The following is a 17,007-nucleotide window of genomic DNA, read 5'->3' as shown; positions in this document are numbered from 1 at the left end:
CATAAGACAAGACAGGCAAAACAAACACATTACAACACAAAAAGAAAATAATGCAAGTGTTTCAGCTGCTCCACCTTCTACCTCCATCTCCCTGCTCTGGAGAGGGGAAAAAAGCATGTGTGTCATGTATATACTCTCCCTTGGTAGAGACAGCGAGAGGTTGGCGCAGAGGACAACAGGTGTATCTGTGTATGTCACATTCCTCTTCTTTCCTTGCACATCCATCTAGACAGATCTAAAACAAGCCTAGAACACATTATTTTATGCTATTGAGGAAACTACTGTGAAATCATACATCGAACATATTACCTTCTGGAGTCAGAGTTTTGCCACTGACTTTCGTAGGAACTGGATCTCGTGTGGAGAGGGATAATTTGGCACATCACATTGTGAATAGCTTTTAACCAGATACTTTGCAATTTAATAAAGCGTTTGTGCAATATTTCTAAGTTGATTAGGGAAAATCCTGTAAGGATTGAATTTTTAATTAAAATTGTTACTGCCTCTTTCCCCTTTTGGTGTTAAATAGATCATTTGCATATTAGAAATAATTTCCCTTAATATCTAAATAAATGTTCCAGTTAATGAAAGCATTTAAGTAACTTTTTAATGAAAAAATGAAATATAATATATAGGACTAAGACTAATTTTCTTGAATTTTAACACACGTGGAACTTGTTATGAACTAAGAGAAATACTTTTAACCTGATGGGCTGTAAATTACAACCCTTTGTGTATATTGAATTTTTAATTAATTTTCTTAGTCATTCTTCATAATCCTAATAGCTGCCTGAAAAAAAATATAGATACCTAGGGGTGAATGGGGAGGGGGGGGCAAGGGGGGATTGTACATTTTTATTTCTGAGATGTTTAAAAAAAGCCTCATAGCCAACAGTAATAAATAAATAACAAAATATTTCAATTATATATTCAATAGAAAGCCTGTTCAGGATGTACTTTGATATAATGCAAGTGCTCCATGAACATAGTTATTTATTTTTTCTTAACATTTTAAAATAAAACAGTAATGAAATATGCTCTCTTCTATCATATTTCTTGTTAAAAAAGCTTATGTTTAAGAAATATCACTGCAGTTATTAGAGAAAGAATATATTATCTACCTAAACAGGCATATTAAACCATAAGAGTGGCTTAGGTGTTTAAATGACTTACATACCAAGCCACAATTAGGGATAATTTGGGTCTTTCTTATTCTGCTCAGAAACTCTGTCTCTACTAGAGCCTATTCAAGTTCTAAAGAGGCATAGCTGCCTGATTTCTGAAGAAATATAGGTTTTTGTTTTCTTGTGTTTGTTGTTTTTTTTTCTCCCCACTGGCTGATGTCATGTATGCGTTGGACTGAATGTTTTTAATAGCTTTTACTGTCTAATTACATTTTACAAATGCTGTTTCTTCAGAATTTTATTGTAAACTGATGTTATTATTTATTACAAAAATAGCTTTTTAAAGAATACAGAGTATTTTTTTTTTCCACCAAAGGACATACGGCGTACAGACTTTTCTAAGAAACAGCACTGTAGGTTAGTTCCGTGCATAGTATAACTTAATGTGATATATGCCTTCAAATGATGTTATTTTAATGATTCAGAGCTTTCTAGCTAGAGTTCACAACCTGTACATTTCACCTAGCTTTTCAGGTTCACTTCACACAAATATCATGATTCCAGATGAACTGCAGAGCAAACAATTTCCTACATCTTGATTAGTGCAGTATCATCTGAGGACCAATTAAATTTACCTCTATGTGGTAAGACTAAGGCCAGAGTTTCCTTTTCCTTTGACTGTAAGATAAAGATGTGAGTGGTCAAGAATCTAATTGCCATAAAACGTTCCCTTTGGGCATACATAGGAACTGTATGCATAATAAATGGGGCTATCAAGAACATCCAAGACTCTTAAAGGAACCAAAAATTTGTTAAATTTTAATATGATTTCGTGTTGTGAGATCTGAAAAATAGGGGTTTTTATTCTAAACATCTTAAGTAAAGGGAACTATTCAGTTACCCACTGAAGGGTCAGGAGCAAACCAGTTTGCTCAGCCCACCTCCAAGTGCTCACAAGATGTCGCAACTACCTGAGCAAAGTTGTTGGGTTTTTACCTTAGAAGATGATACTAGTAGTTGGCCAGCCTGACTTTTGCACAAAAGTAGCCTTTGCTGCAAATAATCTGCAGGATGGTTTGGGTCTTTATATTTTTCAACACCCAATTGTGCAAAACTGACTATTGACTATTTTTAGAGAAAAAAATACACTGTAGATGATATTTTACGTTTTGGGAATGTTTTAGAAAGGTTAGAGAAATGATCTTCGATTTTAAAAACTTCTTTATTGAGTACCCAGAACTACAGAACAAATGTTGAAAGAAAGAATCAGTAAATGACAAGCGGAACAAAAAGCAAACATGGTTTGAGCACATGTAGGTTGTGACATTTGTCTGACATCTTTCTTTGAAAAAAATCATGGACATTTCTTTGATAAGGATTTGTGAGACTGGGAAAATCTATTTAACTTAGGAAAGGAACAAAATAAATGAGAGACAACAATAGCTGACATTAAAGTGGTATATGGGTTCAAAGACAGTTACAAACAAACCTTCTGAAGGGTTGGTCTTAGGTCTGACTTAAAAATTCTCATTGAGGACCTTGATACTAAATTCAGCCTGATAATTCTGTTGATTATGTAATGTAAATGTACTGTCAGTGCAGGAAAAGATCAGAATCTTGCTCTGACCAAAAAAAAAAAAAAGACCTCCAGGACTCAAACAAGGAAATGGAATGCGATTTCATAGCAAAGTGCAAGGTCATGCATTTGAGGATTAATAACAAGAATTTTCTCCTTCATGTGGAAAGTCATTAGTTGGAAATGTCAGAGGAAGAGCAAGATCAAGGTGTATTAGTCAATTATAAGATTACTATGAACCATCTCTGTGAAGTAGCCATGAAAATGTCAAAAGCAATCCTAGGATTTTTCAGGCAAGGTATTTCACAAAGAAATATGGAAGTATTAATGTCATTGGAGAAGGCACTCCTAATATATCACCTGGAATGCTGCATATAATACAGGTCCATCATGTTCGAGGAAGATGTATTGAATGTCAGGTATATTTCTGCTGAATGTTAAACCTGAGCTCACTGCTAGCAAGCCTACTTACCACTGCTGTGAAGTCTTCAGTCAGGGGACAGTGATATGAGCTGTGAGGTTGAATTAGTTATTCCCACTCTCCTCCTCCTCTTTTCCCTTTATGGAGATGATCTAACTGAAGTGTTGTTAAATGCAGTCACTGTTTGCAAAACACTGCATAAGCACAGCCTGGAATGGGAGCAGAGAAGAGCCACACTGATGATCACTAGAGTAGAGAGCTTCTCTTTCAAGGGGAGCCTAAAAGATCCTGGGTCAATTGACCTAGAAAATCTCGTACTGTGATGGGATATATTAATTCAGTTCATTAATTCATCCATCCATTCATTCAAAATAACAAAATTAATATATTTAGGGCAGAAAATAGAATACATTTCAGTAACACAGAAGGACGGAGGGAAGCATGTTTTAAATAAGAAAGTGGTCTTCCTTACAGAATTTGAGATTTCTGTTTTCAAACCCCTCTTTGCACCTTTGTTGCCCCCTCTCCCACACTATTAGTGTGCAGATAGACACTGGGCTGCCTTGTAGTTTTAAATTTTAAATTTTGATGTTTATAAAGCTTTCAGTTGTACATTTGACTCGAAATATGGTAAGTGCTGCATTTTCCAACTGGAGTTAGCACTATCACACAGTATAACAGCTGACATTAAAATGTTACCATTGTTTTCTTTACTCAGTGTATTCCTCCAGTCTTAAGCCTACACAAAGTAGGTAAACATGACTGTATAGTCTCCACACAAAGTAGGTAAACGTGACTGTAAAATATGAAACTCATTTTAGATTTTACCTTTGCACATATTATTTCAAAGGAACAACAGTTTCCCCATGGAAGGAATTTACAGTGTGAAAGTATAACACTGCATTACCTTAAAATGTTTGACTTCTGTAAAAACACCCATCAACCAAAACATTTGCCACAGCTGGAGAGGTAGATGATATCCTGGATGTTCAGCTAGAAGGCTAATCTACACCACGACATGGACATGGCTCAAATAAAATAGCTGGAACTTGTGTCAATGTATTTTAGGAAGAATTTAAGTAAGATTGCATAGTATTTACTAACAGCAGCTGTTAAATTTGAATAATTTGTGGTACCTTAAATGAAGGTTACGAGTCTTCAAGTGATATCCTTGTGAATTGTGCTGCTTTAGTATATGTGTGGCACTGATTAATCTCTCAAGACTTTGTTCTTGAATTTGCACAAGGTGTTAAAAAACCTTGGATGAACTGTTTCAGAAGCACTTTTTTATTGTCTCCAAAGTCCTGAGCTGGAATTTGGAAGAAACTTCTTCAGGCTTACAGATAATGCTGATGGAGGTCAATGTAACAATTGACACTCACAGGTCCTTATGGCTTAACACCTCAAAGTCTAGAAGAAAAATTTTTTGAAAGAAGAAAATAGCCCTATTCCCAATATGCTTCACTTCAATGAGAATGGACTGAGAAGACAAGATAATGCTGAATTGGAAATGAACAGTGTTTTCTATGTGGCCTCCAGATTTCCTGACGAAAATGTGAGTCACTCCCTTTTACAGGCCCCAAACAAACTTCCGTTCTTAGGTGTAGTTGCTGCTACAGCAAATTACAGTATAAGAGCCTTAAGATGTAGGAATCACAACTGTAATTTGCAACATATTCTCATGTTAGATGGACAAAATATCCAGAATAACAGAGTACCACCAAAGCTTATGGAATAATAGGGTGAAAAAGAAACAAGAGAAACAGGAGGGTTCTGCAAACAGTCTTATCCTGTAGTCCTGTGACACTTGGTGTGTATTCTTGCAATTCCTCAAGTTGGACATATGTGTAGGGCATAAGTGCGCACACAAGCAGAGGTTGCCTCACCACTACCCTTGGAAATTTAGCTGGGTAGCTGTCAATGACATTACTATTAATAGGCCTAAGGAAAAAAAACGATTATGCACGTAAGAACTGTTTTAATTGCACAGTTGTGCTCCTCTGTAGTGCAGACATATAATTACCAAAAATCCCTTCTGTTACTGACGCATGTCAAAGCATTTAGCAGCAGTATTTTCCATATTCCATTCCTAGTCACTATTTAATAAAATCTCCTCTGATTTTTGTCAGTAAACCAATCTGTGGACCTTCAAACCTCTTCCAGTATTAATACTCCTTCATTTTCCAACTGCTGACTTTAGCTTTACTGCTGATATTAAAGAGACAAAGGTAATAAACTGTCTAATAGAAAAGTGAAGTTAGATTATTTAACTTTCTCATTGATTTTTTTCTTTTCAAATGCAAGAAATATTGATAGCATTAATAAAGAGTTTACATTGTGTAATTAGGTTTAGAATTTGCTATGGAAATAGTAGATAAAAGAGGATAGAAATACTTCCAATAGTTTAGCTTTTTCCATTGTAACAGAACAGAAGATTATGCAGAATCTTCACAAATGTACTCCATGCAGGCTAGTGTTTTTTGTACATAATCTCTGCTTCAATCTAACTAGAGAATGATGTTAGTGAGAAGTTCTTATCTATTTGCGTTTTCAGCATTGTCTAAATTTATGTAGGACCTTTGTGTCATTAAATGGTAGGCCCTGACTGAGGTTAAATGATTTCTTTTTATGATAGAGGAAGCTCTGTTTTAAAATACCTAGTGGGATTTTGGCAGGAACAAAATGTGCATGAAAAAATAGAATTCTGGTTCTGTTATCTAATCATATTGAATATAAGACTTATTTCTATAGACTCTTGTTCTGGTCCATGGTCATTCAGACAACAAAAACGAAGACTGATAGAACCAGCTCTTTTTAAAAAAAATGATCCAATCAGACCAACATGTTTTAATTTATCAAAGGCTTGGAAAGGAAAGCATCAAGAGAATGTCATCAAAACACATACCTGCATTAAAGACTAAGATTCCAGCAACACAAAATGAGATTAAAAAAATACAACTAAACCAAACTTCCAAATAGGTAATTAAAAAATAAATTCTATTTCACAGTTTGTTTTAGTTACAGTTTGACTGTCTTTGTCAAAATTACTGTTGTAATATCAAATGTGCAAAACAAGGAGGATTTCATTTTGAAGTGTACTCTTAACAGTTAATTTCACTTGAGTTCAGATAAGCTTCATGTAACCACTTTGGAAGATTTCTATTAAATGTCATGCATAATTACATAAAACTTGTAGAAAATTATAATCGTCATACTTTTGGATGCTTTCAAGATTTTGGAGAACCTCTCCAGCAGTACTAGTCTGATACTTAGCTTTCCTATTAAGCAGCCAGTTGTCTTGAAATTCAATTTACAAAATGTTTTTCATTCATTTTCTAAGTAATCAGTTTAAACGTGAACAAAAATATTGAATTGACTCTGAAGAAATGTGACTGCTACATTCTCTAATAAAATATGGTAATTTAGCATGGCCTTTTATTTGAGGTTGTTGTTCTTTAATAGCATACTGCAGAATTTTCATTTGAGAACAAATTATTTGGTTTTACCTTTTTTTTTGTAGGACTAAGAACACCACTGTATCTGATTATTTAGAAAAAAATATTTTTTTCAGAAAAAAAAATTACTAACGTTGTGAGCAATGTTATCATAATATCATCTCTCAGTGGCTGTTTTACAAAGCAGTTATCCTAAATTTCTCATCTGTCCAAACTGATTAACAGCTAGTTCCTCAGGTTTTGGCTGATATGTAATTAATAAACTGTGTGTATGAATCCCATTTACATGGCTGAATAGAGGTTGATCAGGCTACATTTCAAAAGAAGTGTAAGGCTCAGTACAACTGTACAAAAGTACAGTACAATGCAGGAAAAAAGTATTAATTTGTCTCAAAATAGCTCATCAGGTTCCAATAGATTAGTAATATACTACAGAGTTAATATGAGAATGGGTTTTATGAAGTCTTAACGAAATAACAATGTTCTAACAGTTAGGTGAAGTTGTTGTTTTAACATAAGTAAAAACTCACCTTCTATTCAGTATAAGTGATTATATGTATGCCTAAAGCAGTGTCATGGTTTCAGCAAGGCCCAAAATCCAATTTTGATTCCTAGCCCCCCTCCCACATCTCAACCCCATGTGAGATGGGTTTTCCAGACAAAAACACGAGACTCAATATGGGGGAAGGAATATATTACAAAGACTATACAGCAAATAAATACTATAATACATTGTATACAATCTTAACTCTATATCTATCTCTACCATGACAATAATATTTACAATGGGTCAAATCTCTTCTCTCTCCAAATAAAAGTCCAGGAGAGAAGAAGAAGAAAAGACCCCTTCCAGTCTGTCAGTAGTAGGACTCTCTCTCTCTCTAGGCAGTAGGCTTTCTGTGTCTTCTCTTTCAGGCAGCAGTAGTAGTTGCTGGCTCTCTGCCAGCACACACGAGGGAGGTCTTCCAAGCCTCTCTCGGCCCCCGTCTTCAAACAGGGGGTCTTTCCATGGGCTGCGTAACCCCAGACACGGCCGCTACACCATGGTCATATCACGAAGCACCGGGGTCTTCGTGACGGTCTGGTATCCTCAGGGGAAATCAAGCCCCTGTGCAGAGCTCCCATGCTCTGCCTCAAAGATGGCTGCCAGCTTCTCTGAAGCCTGGCAGCAAGGAGGATGGGGGGGGGGGGAAAGCTCAAGGTCACCCCCTCCACACACATTCCTTTGGCCATCCTGGCTGAGCTCTCAGGAGGCCGAAGCTTCTTAGCTCCTCTCTGTAGTGCATACTGCACTTTAGGACTCCACTCAGTCCACCACCCTCTCCTCTTTCTCGGAGGGGTCTCTAGCGAGTTTGGGGGTTTTGGTTTGAGCCAGTTCTTACCCTCCGAAACTCTCTTCTTGCTGCTGGCTCGGGTTTCTTGTCTTGCTTTCTGCTGCTGGCTCTTTTTCGTTCCCTCAGACAACTCTGTGTCTGCTTCAGTTGCATACCGGCATCTGCTGCTTCTCTTGGTTCTTATCAGTTGGCTCTTTGCCACTGCTCTTCGGACACTGCCGTTCTGCTGCTGCTCTGTCGCTGCTCCCAGCGTCTCCCACTTCTGTTTACAGGGGAGAAAACTCCCCCAGCTCCTAGCCGCAGGCACTCAGTCTAGCTAACACTGTTCCAAGTCCCTGCAGCCCCCCAACTGGGGCTGGGGGGGCAGAGGCCCCCAAGGGGCCGGAGCCCCTTCTCCTCGTGGCCTCTACAACATGGCCACCTCTTCTTCTCACAACAAGTACCACTGCTTCTCTTCCAGTCTCCAGAGATATGTTTATATTTTGCAGGAGCACTGATTGGTCAAGCCCCAAGGGTCACCACCCCGTGGGGGTTACCACTTTCAGCTTCAGGGGGAAAACCTGGCTCAAACCACTACAAGCAGTCATCCCTTCAATGCCAGAACATTGACATTTGTGATGCATATGTAAAAAGTAAATCACTAATGTTGTAGATATATTGAAAGCCACAGAGGGAATGTGTTTTGGATAGTACATAGGGTGAACAGCATCCTAATTTTTAAGGAGTAAGAAAAGAGTCTCTTTCTTTATTTCTGTGTATAGGTCTTTATAGTATTTTCCATATTTAAATATATTTATTTTATAAATAAACTATACTTTTACACTTAATTTTTACATTGTGCTACACTCGCCATAACAAGGTGACACAATACTAATCTAAGAGAACATACTTATTGTAGTCAATGCACATGAGAGTACTTTGTCTTCATCCTTCCTTCTTCTTCATTTTATCTCTTAGTGGTGTGGTATATACTTTGTAGGTGCCTTGTCTTCGTCAACCATTAGAAGGCATGAGAATGTATATATTTCCAATATGCAGATTTTCATGCTATTTCACATACTATGAAAAGCTATTTTATAATTCAGATCTGGAAGTGAAAACTATATAACAGGTACTACCTCCAATTTTCAAGTAGTGGCAGTGGTAAACAGAGCTTTGTTTTATATGGATAAGTTTTTTAACTCAAGTTTGTCACAGTTTAGCACTATTCACAAAAAGCCTTGGATTTCATCAATTGGTTACACATGAAATTGTATTTCTTACCATGTTTTTTTTCAGATTGAAATAGCCAGACAACGAAGGTCCTCAGGGTCAAGACTAGACCCAGTTTGGGAGGTTACTGGGGAGAAGGAATGTGTCTATCTCTACAGTACGGGGTTCTATCCTAACTGTAAGCCAGGACTTTCTTCAGTATTCACCTGCAAAGTCACTGTGTGATGGGGGCTACACCACAGCCTGTTGAGTACCAGAAGACAAGGCATGTAACCAAAGCTAAGACTGAACTCAGAAACAGATCAAGCATCTCAGTCCCTCATTTCAGTAATCTGGTTGGGCGCTCTGCTGCTGCGACCTAAGATCATCCTGAAGTATGTATCAAAACGTTTTGTATATTTTCATTTATCTGGATCTACATGTGCAATACCATTTAGCCAATTCCTCCATGTTTGTTTGCCTCAGTCATTGCCCTGTCAAGGTGCTGGGTAGTGGTGCATGCAGCAGGAGCACTCCTCCTGTGCTAAGCACATCAGGGTGGATTCCAGGGGGCTGTGAACTTCCATATCCTTAAAATATCAGATCAAAATTACTTCCCATTTTTGTTTCAGCAGAATGCCTTCCTTGACTGAAGGAATATCATCAAGTACAAAATCGGGTCTTCTATTTGATTACAATGTATTATATAACACAAAATAGCACAAATGAAAACCACAGTATAAATGTGAGGTTAGGGTGGTCTGCACTGGGTTAGGGAACCTCACAGATTGCTCTATGCTTTTGCAGTTCCAACGACTCATTGCACTGCTCCTTTTACACTTTCAGATAAAAAGTACAGCTATTCCATGAATTTGGCTTAAAATTATGTAATCTGTTGTCCAATTCTGATTATGGAAAGAGCCACAACATGTGAGCAGTTGTTACACAAGGAAAAATAGCATTCCAACTAGAAACATGCTTTTCAGGAGAAAAGTTAGCTTTAGAAAACGTTTTATTCTGACTAATAAAAGACTTGTGTTAAAAAGAATCTTAAATGCCCTGCTAGCTCTAGCAGAGAAAGAAGGATATCTGAACGCCTCCCCACTCACTATTTTTTTTGCCCTAGCATATACTAGGCAACCTAATTCTCACAGTTTATCATCTTATTTAGAGAAGTATAATATATCAGCAAGCAAATGCAGTGTCTCCCAAAGCCTGATGTTATGCAATGACGGGCATCTTGTAATCACTGTATATCACTTTCTCGTTTCATATTATTATACATTGCTATGAACATACTCCCTAATGTCAAGTACAATGTACAGGGAACTGCAGTTCCCTTTGAACATCTGCTGACAGCTGAAATATTGAATGAAAGCACAAAGCACTTAATAGTGCAGGTTGGAGCTAGTCAAACAAATCAAATGCAAATTGAATATATCTTGCAATTATCCCTCCTTTCAATATTCAAATGTAGGGGGGAGGCAAAGAAGGGTTTAATTTAGATTAGAGCTTTTTCCTTTTTTTCTTTTTTTTTTTTTTTTTTTTTTTTTTCAACAAAGTATTCTTCTTCCTGAAGTGGTCTCCCAAGTTACATAAGTGTTGTTCAAATAGAGATGTCAAAAAATTTTGACAATTTCATTTCCAGTAAATATTTCACCCTCTGCCTGAATGTTTGACTTTCCTCCTAATTATGGAAAACTTGAAGATTCTTTGTTTCGTTTTGTGTTGGAGGCAGCTCAGCAGCAGTGCATAAGGAATAAAGCATTCCACAAATCCTGAGAGCTAAAACTGACTCCCAATCCATTCAGAAGACTCCAGAAAAAACTGGTCTAAGTTTTGCGCTCTCCTTTCAATATAACGAGACAGTCCTCTGCCATGATTTGACTTTGGACATTTTGTTTATCAAAAGTGTCATTCGTACTTGGTGTGTTATTTCAACAAAATTTAAGATGTAGAGAGATCAGAAAGGAATGGTGGGCAGAAGGCACAGTCAAAAGGATAAAAACTGAGACTCTTAACTTGAAAAACCTACCACCAAAGGTACTCAGTTAGATAACCTAGAGGACAAGCTACAAATTATAAACATAAAAATTCTTCTGTGTTCTACAGTTTGCTGGAAGACCCTATTAAATGGGTTAATTTTAGATAAAAAAACAGCAATGAAAAAAATCTAACATCTCTCATTTTATATAGCTATTATATTTATATAGCTATTACTGAAATATTTAATTGTACTTGTATAAATTTGATGTTTTGCATTTGATTATAATTTAAATTAAATGTGGTATTTTAGCACATTGGCAAGGTTGTGAAGAAGGATTTTATTGGAACAAAATGCTGTGACACAGGTAAAAAAATACCAATACCAGTATTTTTTGGCTATTAGTGTTTTCAAATAATACCTGCAGACTTTATTCTAATTGATGCCACTTAGAAGACTGAATACTGCTATTTGCAGATTTAGCATGTAGAAGTAATAATTACCTTGAATCTTGCTTAGAGACATCAGCTTCAACACAGGAGTAAACCCCAAATCTCCACAAAATGGATAGATACTGTAACTAGACATGTACATTACCTTGTTTCCAAAATTTCAACATAAAAACAAAAGGAGCCTCTGTAATATTTGGCACTAGAGATTCCTAGAACTAACTCTTTCAGGCTACTTTCTTTTTTCATCTGCTTCACCATGACTGTTAACTATTACTAAGACTGTGCATAAAAAATATTAAAAGTTTTTAATACTCCTATGCATTGAAACATGAAAGAAATAATAATTTAAAAAAACCCCAAAAACTCAAACACCAACTAAAACAATATTAAAGCTGAAGATTATCTTACAGTTTCAGGATTGCTAGGTTTAGATAATCAGGAGGACAGTATTCGACTATGAGTATATTTAAATATGACCACTGACCTGTAATGTCCATGAACTCAAGCATGGTCATGTTTCTTAAACCTTTTGTGCCATTTAATCTGCCTGAGCTCTTCTACAAAGATTTCCCCTGACAGAGTGGCAACAAAAGAAACAATGGCCTTTCCCTAAATAAAAAAAGATGCAGTTTTGGGCAGTCTGCCTTTACAAGCGCCAACATTTCTTTCAAAGGCACCTGCTGTTACGTACCAACCTTAGTCTGCAAAGGACAGCAACAATGACAGCATCCTTTTTTTCCGCTATGTGAAACTGGAGTCATGAATTGTATACTGATGGCTTTAATTTATGGCATGCAAACAAGCCTGGGTTTCCTTAGCTTTCAAAGTCATGAATCACAAACATGACCTCAGAGGGTAACGGTAAACAAACTCACAAAGCATTTGTTTCAGAAACATTCACTGCTTTTCCAGTGTATATAACTGAGCTTGAGCTCAGGTTAGACTCCCACACACAGAAAGCATAGATTAGCAGTATCTCTTCAGCTTTAGTAATTGTCCAGAACCATTGAGTTTGCTTTTAGATAAGGATGAACTGTGACAGTTAGAGGAGAAAAAGTGCCACCACAACACCTGCAGTTTAACAATGCCAATTCCCATGACAGCATTTCTGAAAAGAAACTCTTGGTGAGAACACAAGGATTCATCTCTACTATGCTGGCAGAGTTAGGATTATTACTGGAGCTGTCAGAGATGCTTTCAAGATTTTCTTTCTTTGAAAAGCCTGTCATAAGGGAGTCCTCCCTCCATTTTATTATTTCTTTTTCTTTTTTTTTTCTTTTTACAAAAAGTCTTTTTTTTTTTGCAATAGAAATGTCTAAATAAATCTATATTCAAATGACAAAATAGTAGTGATTTCAAATTTTGATTGGGACTGCGGTTCTCATCAACTTTATCCTGTGTTAGAAATGACCAGAAACCTGTATCCCAGACAGATATATGAGTATCCTCATAACCATGGTCTGCCTAACAGGGTTATACCAGGGTGCAGAAGCTTAACAAAAACTAACAAAAAATTGTAGAGTAACTGAGACCAGAAGAGTAAAGTATTCCAAACCCAAAAGTCTGACATTTAAAGGTCTTAATTTCTGTTTTCCCAGTTTCAGCCTTCAATGCCTGCATCTTTAGTATAAACTGAAGGACACTGAGGAGTGGCAGTTGTTTAAACGATGATAGTTTTGATATCTGAGACTACAGCAAGATGCAGCTGTTGGGAGACTGTAGTTTGGATTTCTGATTTTCTAGATAGATTTTTTGTCTTACTCATTTGTTGATTCTGAGTGCTATATGTATTAGCCTGTTTTTCAATGGCCTCCTAATTTCTCATGAGAGATATTTCTTAGGTTCCTCTTTCAACTGGAAGATGATTGGTTCAAATTTTTTCACCTAATTAATATTCACATCACTTACAGAGTAAGCATATACATCGGTCTCTTAAGAGTTCAAAGACTTTTTGTCCTTTGTTTTTGAGAAAGATGGGAAAGCTGTATTCTAAAGCAGGAATATCTTTCAGTAGAGACCTTAGAAGGCACTTTACTTACCATGAAACAACTTCAGTGAAAGGAAAAAAAGAAAAAGAAAACCAGGAGTCATAGATGCCTACACAAAACGCTAAGTGATTCTAGGAGCCAAAAAAGCTACTGGTTTAATTACTGCATTAAGTTTCTTCAATGGTCACAATACTTTTCCACAGTTTATGAGTCAGAGGGGCAGAGTAGAGAAAGGAGAGTAAAGAAGCCATTATCACTCTTTTTCTAATAGTGGTGCTAAGCATCATGGCTGTGGTAACCATTACCAAGACCACTGGGATTTCTAGACTGTAGCAAAAAAGTGGGCTACCTAATCAAGTACAGTATTTCTTGTATGTAACACCACAAAGCATAACCTCCACATAATGCTTTTAAATGTTATATTCCATGGACAGTTATTTCCTCTTGATCCCAGCTCCCAATTAATTTATTATCTGAAGCAGTAAACTTTACTGTTATGAATTGTGAAGTGCAGCCACAGGTGTAAATCAGCTACTATTCTCTTAATTTAGATGTGTTTTATGTTCATCTGCAGTCTTATAGTATACAAAGAGAAGTTGACAGATTCACTGCTTGCTTATTTGCATTTTCAATTATATTGATCTATCTTGATATTTTTAATTTATTCTTTCATTACATTTAACTGAAGTCTTATACACTTCAAAATTATTTCTTTAGCACTTTTGAGCTGTCTAGTTCCTTCTTAACAATAGGTATGATAGTATTAGTAAAATAATACATATCTAAAACCCACATGCATGTGTAGAAATGTCCATTTTAGAATAGTTGACGTATCCTATCAAAAGAAATAATGTTTTTGAAAGTTCCCTCCTGTCTCCTCAGAAGAAAAAAAATGGACTACTTGCACACTTTTTGTTTCTGTGTTACTAAAAATAATGTTTCCAAAAATCAATGGATTACTTGCATGTGTTTTCTTTCATTTTTTGGTTGGTGTGTTTTCTGGAGAAAAACATAGAGAAAAAGGTATGGGTTTTGGTTGCTTGACTAAAACCTTAAAGAAAACTGTTTTGCAGGCTGATGTTTCCGCATGATTATAAATGAGCATAAAAATATACATACTGAACTACAGGCTAGCTTTTCTTTCTAGAGCTAGTGCTGAAATACGTAAATCTTAATCTGTAAGAACAAGCATCTCGTTAAAAATGTTTCATTGATTTGATAATTTTAAAAGCACTGGAACTTAGAGGGATTATTTTTGTTTTATTTGATGAAAAAAATAAGTAATTACAAGACAGCAAGTATTCAATGAAGTTCAAATTATATCATTGAACTTCATGCGGCTATAAACACACTGTTTCACAATAAAACATCAACAATACAGTTGTTGGTTTTAATGTTGAAATCCATATTGTGTGCCTTAATATAAAATAAGGCAAATAAGAGTTATTGTTTGTCGGGGTTGTGGATGAAGAAAACTACGAGAAGTGGAAGAGAGAACAGGAGATCTGCAGGAGATCTGTGGCACCCCTGATAATGAAAGCCCCATTTGAAGTTACTGAGATGTTCGACCCCCCTGCGCTTCAGGATTTATTGTTATTTACCTTTGCTGGTACCCCAAAATGTTTTTTATGAAAAATCCCTCAGTTCTGTATCCCTTACAACCCCTGTTCCTGATTGGATCCTGCTTGCTGCATTGCAGCAATTCCTTTTATGGTTATGATCCCATTTATGGGTAATGCCAACCCACACCTTCCTTTTATGGTCATTATTTGCATGCTCCTCCCTAGTCCCACCTTCCCTTCTGGCAGTTTCCATCTCTGCTCTATATAAAGCCAGAACTCCCTTAATAAAGTGCCATTTCCCACACACATCCTGAGAGTGGCAAACCCCTTTTTCCCTTTGGGACCGCAACAATTGTTTACCTTGTACGTCATCTTCATGGCTTTGAGTATAACATAAAGTAGCTTTTGCTCAGACATTCCGTATTTTCAAAAGCAGAAAGTATGATTTTTTTTCCTAAATTTTACTGTCCTTTGAAAAAAAAAAAGATAATTTTATTCTTTTTGTTTATGAATGATTTGATAGGAAGATCATTCTAGCATTGGATTTTTTATTTTTTTTTTCAAATTAACATAAAGACTTTCTGGTAAGAAAGGGAAAAATCCTGTATAAACCATATTCAATGTTCAGGATGCTCTGGTATTATGAAACGCTAAAATACAAATCTTCAAAGTATTCAAGGGATGATTTTCAGCAATGCATCATTTTCCTATATTAAAGAACAATTAACTTATTCATTAAAAATTTAGAAACATGTCTAATTGTATTCGTGAACATATCTAACACTAATTAATTGAATTTCTCACTTGAGAAAAAGAGACTATTCAAGTATGAGCTGTATTGTTTTCTTACATACTTGCATCTCTCTGAAGTCATTGATATGTAAGCAGGTCCTTTTATAAGCAGAAATATTATCTTGGCTAGTGAAAATTATTCTTCAAAAGACTGACATGTAAATGACTAGCATATTCAGGTTTAAGTATCTCTAAAAATATGAAAGGTTCAACAAGAAAACAAAGGTCTCTGGAATTTATTTTGACTAGACTTGAATATTCATTTGCTTAGTGTGTTCAAGTTGGAATCCAACTCCAGTTCATCTAAGCAAGTCAGAAACTTTAATTTTCCTTGCTAATGTAGCTTCACAGCTCAGCATTAGCAAAAGATTGTACTTGCCACCAGAGACATTAAGCAGTGGGAAACAGTGGGAAAAAAACCTGTTACATACTGGACATTTTTTAGTTTCTATTTGGTCCCTAATTCTTTAGGTCACTTCAGTTTCAGTCAGAGCACCTGTTCATTACTTTGCCTTGGCTGTGCCACCACACCTTCGGGGCATCTACAAAATAAACATGTCTACCGAACCAGTCTTTGTTAAGAATAACTCAGGTTATTCTTAATGTTGGTTCATTGCTCCAGTCTGCTGCCTATCCAATAAGGAGTAACATTCACATAGCAGAGGTGTCAGGAGCTCTTTAACTTACCTTGTCCCTGAGACATTTCTTTCTCTCATGCCTGAAGGAGGCATTCACTGTTCAGTCTGTCATCATTTTATTTTAATGTACTTTATAGTATGTATTAGGAGATATATAATTTAGGATTAAATGGACAAAAGGGGCATTTTGCTGTAAATTATGGACCACAATCTGTATCTACCTCTGGTTGTGGGTTGATATGCTGCAGCAGAATTTGCTCTGAAGTCATAGAGCCCTCCAAGTTCTGGCTTGCTACCCTTTCATGTGATAGCTCTGCATCCCTTTACTTTTGGTTTTGTCTAGGGGCTGTAAACATTTAGTCGTTTGCACAAAGCCTCAGAGGGACACTGGTCACAATGCAGCATGAATTTTATCCAACCCAAAACAAAGAATGTTTCCAGGAAGCATAGAATTGGAAAAGAAAAAAAAAAAAGAGGAAAGGAGAAACAA

The 17,007-nt window shown here is 36.3% G+C and overlaps 1 long non-coding RNA gene across 1 annotated transcript in view; it reads right to left on the bottom strand.

The window, feature by feature from the left end:
- The window catches only part of LOC113964981, a 48,800-nt gene extending 32,051 nt beyond the window's left edge, over positions 1 to 16,749 (bottom strand). Inside the window, exons 1-2 of the long non-coding RNA XR_003533377.1 lie at positions 16,567 to 16,749; positions 3,173 to 3,330 (exon numbers count right to left, since the gene is read on the bottom strand). This is a non-coding gene — a long non-coding RNA (uncharacterized LOC113964981). The remainder of the gene's footprint in view (positions 1 to 3,172; positions 3,331 to 16,566) is intronic.
- Between the last annotated feature and the right edge of the window lie 258 nt (positions 16,750 to 17,007).

Source organism: Neopelma chrysocephalum, unplaced genomic scaffold (genome assembly GCF_003984885.1).
Source record: "Neopelma chrysocephalum unplaced genomic scaffold, ASM398488v2 Primary Assembly neopelma1_22b, whole genome shotgun sequence".
NCBI classification, from domain to species: Eukaryota; Metazoa; Chordata; class Aves; order Passeriformes; family Pipridae; genus Neopelma; species Neopelma chrysocephalum.
Note: the sequence above shows the minus strand (reverse complement) of the source record. Positions and strands in the feature narration are given on the sequence as shown.